Here is a 6,653-nt window from a genome sequence, read left to right as displayed (position 1 = left end):
AAACATTCAAAATCAGCAGAGGATCAAATATTATTTCCTTCACTGTATACAGTAATAAATGTTTTTTTCAATGTGATGTACCTTCTAGAACAGTGGTCTCCAAACTGTGGCCCTTTGCTTGCTTTTATGTGGCCCTTGGGGCATTACTCCTCCCACTGTCAGCAACAGTGGGGCATAGTTCCTGACACTGACAAAAGGACACTATTCCTCCTATTTATACCAATTATAGGGCACTATTCCCCCCACTAATACTAATGATGGGGCATTATTCCTCCTATTGACACCAACGATGGGGCACTATTCCTCCCACTAACACCAGTGATGGGGAACTATTCCTCCTATGACACCAATGATGGTACACTATTCCTCCTATTTACACCAACGATGGAGCACTATTCCCCACACTAACACCAACAATGAGATGCTATTCCTACCACTGACACCAATGATGGGGCACTATTCCTCCCATTGACACCACTGATGGAGCACTATTAATCCCCTTAATACCAACGATGGGGCACTGTTTACTCCCTAAGCAAAATGGTAGTGTGACAAGAACACCCCTACCTGGAAAAAGAAGGTTACTAGGTGATCCACGCGGAGTAATATGAATTCAAAAATATTCCAAACAATACTTTATTTGATCACATAGATCATAAGGAGGTTAAACATGAGCACGGTGTACATATGAAAAAGTAAATAAAATCATGTTAAAAAGCACTAGGCGTCTTCAGTTTCGGGTCATCTTAGCAAATAGAGTACCATAAGGCAGAGTTATATAGTGGTGATATAGTTATCCTGGGTTTCCATAGGTTTTCGTCTTGTATTCAAATGAACCATGTATTCAGCAAATGTGTTCCCAATATATGTCAGGTATCTCCTGGTATGAAAAAGCTTCTCAATAGTGAGATTAACAGGCCAACTTCTCAAATGTAGGGACTTCCTGGATAGCCACCCCAAGTGAAACAGGGTCCACAGTACCAAATGATTCATAAATGAAGATCAAGAAGACTTCTGTCGACTTGAAATAGGATCAGGTCCTTGATGCTTTTCCAAGATACATGTGGGGGTGGGGAGCCAGGTAGTCACAATACATGGATTCCAAACACATCAACTGTGTATATAGCATATAACAGGCCATGCAGGCCTGAGTTTTTATACCCAATAAAGGGTTTCCAAAAATTACTCAAAATGAGAAGATTATTGCTCCATATACTATGTGTATAGCATGTAACAGGCTATACAGGCCTGAGTATTTATACCCAATAATTTAATTGGGTATAAATACTCAGGCCTGTATAGCCTGTTACATGCTATACACATAGTATATGGAGCAATAATCTTCTCATTTTGAGTAATTTTTGGAAACCCTTTATTGGGTATAAAAACTCAGGCCTGCATGGCCTGTTATATGCTATATACACAGTTGATGTGTTTGGAATCCATGTATTGTGACTACCTGGCTCCCCACCCCCACATGTATCTTGGAAAAGCATCAAGGACCTGATCCTATTTCAAGTCGACAGAAGTCTTCTTGATCTTCATTTATGAATCATTTGGTACTGTGGACCCTGTTTCACTTGGGGTGGCTATCCAGGAAGTCCCTACATTTGAGAAGTTGGCCTGTTAATCTCACTATTGAGAAGCTTTTTCATACCAGGAGATACCTGACATATATTGGGAACACATTTGCTGAATACATGGTTCATTTGAATACAAGACGAAAACCTATGGAAACCCAGGATAACTATATCACCACTATATAACTCTGCCTTATGGTACTCTATTTGCTAAGATGACCCGAAACTGAAGACGCCTAGTGCTTTTTAACATGATTTTATTTACTTTTTTCATATGTACACCGTGCTCATGTTTAACCTCCTTATGATCTATGTGATCAAATAAAGTATTGTTTGGAATATTTTTGAATTCATATTACTCCGCGTGGATCACCTAGTAACCTTCTTTTTCCAGGTAGGGGTGTTCTTGTCACACTACCATTTTGCTTAGTATGTACCTTTTGGGTTTATGGATCCACACTTATACAAGTGAGTCGGAGATAAGTTAATGACACCAGCTATACGTGTCATTTTGGGTGGCCAGTTTGTGTTTTATTGTTGTGATATGTCACTGTTTACTCCCACTGACGCCAGGACATTTTTTTCTCCCACTGGCCACAATCCAGCCCCCCAAAAGTTTAAAGGACAGTAAATTGGCCCTTTGTTTAGAAAGTTTGGAGACCCCTGTTCTAGAAAAACATTATTAAGCGCTTGCCTGCTGCCCTATAAAAGGACTACTGCTACCGAGCGGCAGGGCTACGCAAATCACAAATATATACGTGATTTAGCTTTTCTGGGTACGGGGCGCGAGCGCCCTACCCACGCCGCCATTGGAGATTCCCGGCCGGCACCTGGCGATCACTGAGTATCACTGGCAGGGGAGAGGTCTGTATGTAAAAAATACAGTTCTCTCCCGTCAGCTCCAGCATTTATACAAAGCAGCATGCCTACACTGTAAAACACACAGCACATCATGTAAAACAGCACACAGTTAACCCTTTGATCGCCCCAGATGTTAACCCCTTCCTGCCCAGTGTCATTAGTACAGTGTCAGTGCTTATTATTAGCACTGATCCCTGTATTCGTGTCATTGGGATGTCAGTAGCAGTTAGTAAGTTCCCCCCCAGTGTCAAAATTCCCACCGCAGTCCCGCTATAAGTTGCTGATCGCCGCCATTACTAGTATTAAAAAGAAAAAAAATCCAGTATATATACCGCCATTTGTAAACGCTATAACTGTCATGTAAGCCAATTAATTTACACTTATTGGAATTTTTTTTAGCAAAGACATGTACTAGAATACATTTTGGCTGAAATTTAAGACGAAATTTGATTTTCTAAATTTTTTTGTATACAGCGCAAAAAATAAAAATGTAGAAGTGATCAAATACCACCGAAAGAAAGCTCCATTTGTGGGAAAAAAGGACATGTATTTAATTTGGGTGCAGCGTTGCATGACCGCACAATTGTCAGTTAAAGTAACGCAGCGCTGTATCGCAAAAAATGGCCCGATCAGGAAGGGGGGTAAATCCTCAGGAGGGCAAGTGGTCAAAGTGACAATGACAACATCTTGCAGTCACAAATAAATATGGTTATACAGGCTCATCAGATAACAACATCCAGATCTGCTCAATCACCGTACATCCTCATGCATACAGGACGTTTTTTTTTTTAGCCTGGATACCATTTCTTTTGGCAAAAAAAAAGCAGCTTAAAAAAATTATCCTAAAGCCGCGTTTTGCACACGTGTTTATGCGCGTCAAGCTTTCGGGTGGTCATTGATTCCATTAGCTAGAATCTAAATATATTCGGACCATTGAATGAACACTCAAGTGGTAAACCTGCCTAGCTTTAAGCCTTGTGTAGACACTTTCAGTCCAAATGCTCCTTTTCTGAGTGCACAAGGGATGTTTTTTCAGGCTCTAAACACTTTTCCTCTAACCAGGGGCGGACTGACAACTCATGGGGCCCACGGGTAATAGGGGATCATGGGGCCCCTGTGTCCTCAAAAAAGCCTATGAAAAAGGTACCAGGGTCATCTCATGGGGCCCCCTACTGACCCCGGGCCCTCGGGCAGTGCCCGAGTTTCCAAATGGTCAGTCCGCCCCTGCCTCTAACACACCTATAAATGCCTATGTGCACATGGTGCTTTTACAGGCTGAAGAAAAAAAGCATCAAAGTAGAGTTTTTTAAGCTCAGTGTACACAAAGCCTATGTGTCCATGCATACATAGACATTTAGAGGCAGGAAAAAGAAAACCCCAATGCCGGCGTGTCCAGGAGCAGCATTTTGGCAGAAAAATTGCGTGATCTGTGTTAGCACGTCTAACTGCGTCTGAATGCGTGTTCATTTCAATGTCTGGAATAACTTTTTATTCTGGCCAATGAGATGAATTAACACCCATGTGCTTGATGCATCTAAACGAGTCTAGATAGAGTTTACACATGTTTACAAGCATCAAGTGTATTTTCTGCCAAAACACTGCTGCCAGGAGGAAAGGCGTCTAGAAGAGATGGGCAAACATCCCGTGTGCATGAGGCCTTAGTCATTACAGACGACGATGATCCTGGCTTTGCAGCTTTCTCCAGACGGAGAGTCTCTTCTGAGCACTACATAAGAAATAGCGCACCAGCATCGTGATGTACTGTCTGAAAAAGATTAGTAACACAACAAAGTCTGGTACTCACAAACCGACCTGGCCATGTACCAACATTATTATAATTATTATACAGGATTTATATAGCGCCGACAGTTTGCTCAGCGCTTTACAATATAATGGAGGCAATACAGTTCAATACAAGAGGGTTAGGAGGGCCCTGCTCCTTAGAGCTTACATTCAGATCCAGGGCTGCTGTTACAAACTATGGGGCCCCTTACAACCTGACAAGACCCCCCCCCCATGAAAATAAAAAAAACAGTTTACTAGGTTTCAGTTATGAACACAGTGAGTGGTTGGTATTGATCACTCATTGTGTTCATTCAGGAAAAGAAAGGGATGGTAAATGTGACATATGTACCAGACCCCTCCCCACTCTCCATCCTAAAGGATCCTATTGTGTCCTTGCAGCTGTCCGATGGGAAGGAGAGGAGGGAAGCCAGCAGCACTGCAGGATTGGGGGCACACAGGGAGGACTGGGCAGCAGGGGGAAATGTATGGAGTACAGGGAGGGTGAGGGTGTGGCGGGGTGGGCAATTACTTGAAACGATCCCCTGTATGGCTGCAGCAGTTGAAAGCCATCGGGAGGGAAATAAGAAGCAGACAGTTTTCTGCTGCTGCAGCGAGAGCCATACAGGACCATACATGCTGCAGAGAGAGCCATACAGGACCATACATGCTGCAGAGAGAGCCATACAGGACTATACATGCTGCAGAGAGAGCCATACAGGACCATACATGCTGCAGAGAGAGCCATACAGGGCCATACATGCTGCAGAGAGAGCGATACAGGGCCATACATGCTGCAGAGAGAGCCATACAGGACCATACATGCTGCAGCGAGAGCCATACAGGACTATACATGCTGCAGAGAGAGCAATACAGGGCCATACATGCTGAAGAGAGAGCCATACAGGACTATACATGCTGCAGAGAGAGCAATACAGGGCCATACATGCTGCAGAGAGAGCCATACAGGACCATACATGCTGCAGCGAGAGCCATACAGGGCCATACATGCTGAAGAGAGAGCCATACAGGACCATACATGCTGCAGAGAGCCATACAGGACTATACATGCTGCAGAGAGAGCAATACAGGGCCATACATGCTGCAGAGAGAGCCATACAGGACCATACATGCTGCAGCGAGAGCCATACAGGGCCATACATGCTGAAGAGAGAGCCATACAGGACCATACATGCTGCAGAGAGAGCCATACAGGGCCATACATGCTGCAGAGAGAGCCATACAGGACCATACATGCTGCAGCGAGAGCCATACAGGGCCATACATGCTGAAGAGAGAGCCATACAGGGCCATACATGCTGCAGAGAGAGCCATACAGGGCCATACATGCTGCAGAGAGAGCCATACAGGGCCATACATGCTGCAGAGAGAGCCATACAGGACCATACATGCTGCAGAGAGAGCCATACAACCAATCCCCTGTATGCCTCTCTCTGCAACAGCTGAAAGCCAGCAGGAGGGAGAGGGAAGAAGCCAGTTTTCAGCTGCCCATACAGGGGATCGGCTCCAGTAATTGCCCCCTCACCATGCCAACCACCCTCCCTGTCCAAATCCAATTCACCCAGCTACCTGGGCCCCCCTGCTGGTCTGGGGCCCCATACAGGATGACTGGTGGTACTTCCCTGTTCCAGGAGCGGACTGACAACTCAGGGGGCAATAGGAGATCATGGGGCCCCTGTGTCCTCGCCCACTTTCAAATCACACCCAAAAAAGCCTATGAAAGGTACCAGGGGCATCAACTAGGACGTGTGCTGCAGTTTGTGGTTATGTGCGGGTTGGGAAGCAGATGTCCCACATGAAGGAGTGTTTAGTGGCAGAAAAAAAATGCCAAATGCCACTACAGCAGTGTTAAAAATGCCCAGTGTGTATGAGGCCCAAGTTCACACTATTAATTGTCTATGAATCACAAGGGAAGGCGCACCACGTTCCGGTATAATTCAAATGTAATTCAGTGTGGTGCGATTTTAGCCCATTCATTGTGAATGGGTTCAGATCGCTCTGCATCTACATGCAGCAATTTTGGGAACACACTGCAACGGGATCACGTTTGTTTTTTACCATGCGATCCAGTGCAGGCAAACGCACTGACACCCGCTGCAGATTGCAAGGGCAGTGCGATCTGAATGTGGTGTGGGAAACGTACACGGATCGCGGGGTTTCTCACACTGCGTTCTAGCGTGAACCAAGGCTAATTAGTGAGCATTCTACGAAGAATCAGCTTTGTTTGTAGCAGAACTGTATCCTTTTTCCCTGGGAGCGCTGTCAGTATTATACCTTTATGTCCAAACATATGAAGGAAGTTCAGATCATTTCCAGCCTGGATACGGTTTGTATCTATGGAAAGGGCTGCTGCTTTGAAAAGGGATTGTGTGATCCGAAATTGTTGCCATTTGTGGATGTTTTGATCAT

This window comes from Staurois parvus, unplaced genomic scaffold (genome assembly GCF_062004578.1).
Source record: "Staurois parvus isolate SC_StPar_1 unplaced genomic scaffold, SC_StPar_1.0 ptg000159l, whole genome shotgun sequence".
NCBI lineage: Eukaryota > Metazoa > Chordata > Amphibia > Anura > Ranidae > Staurois > Staurois parvus.
This window is presented reverse-complemented; position numbering follows the sequence as displayed.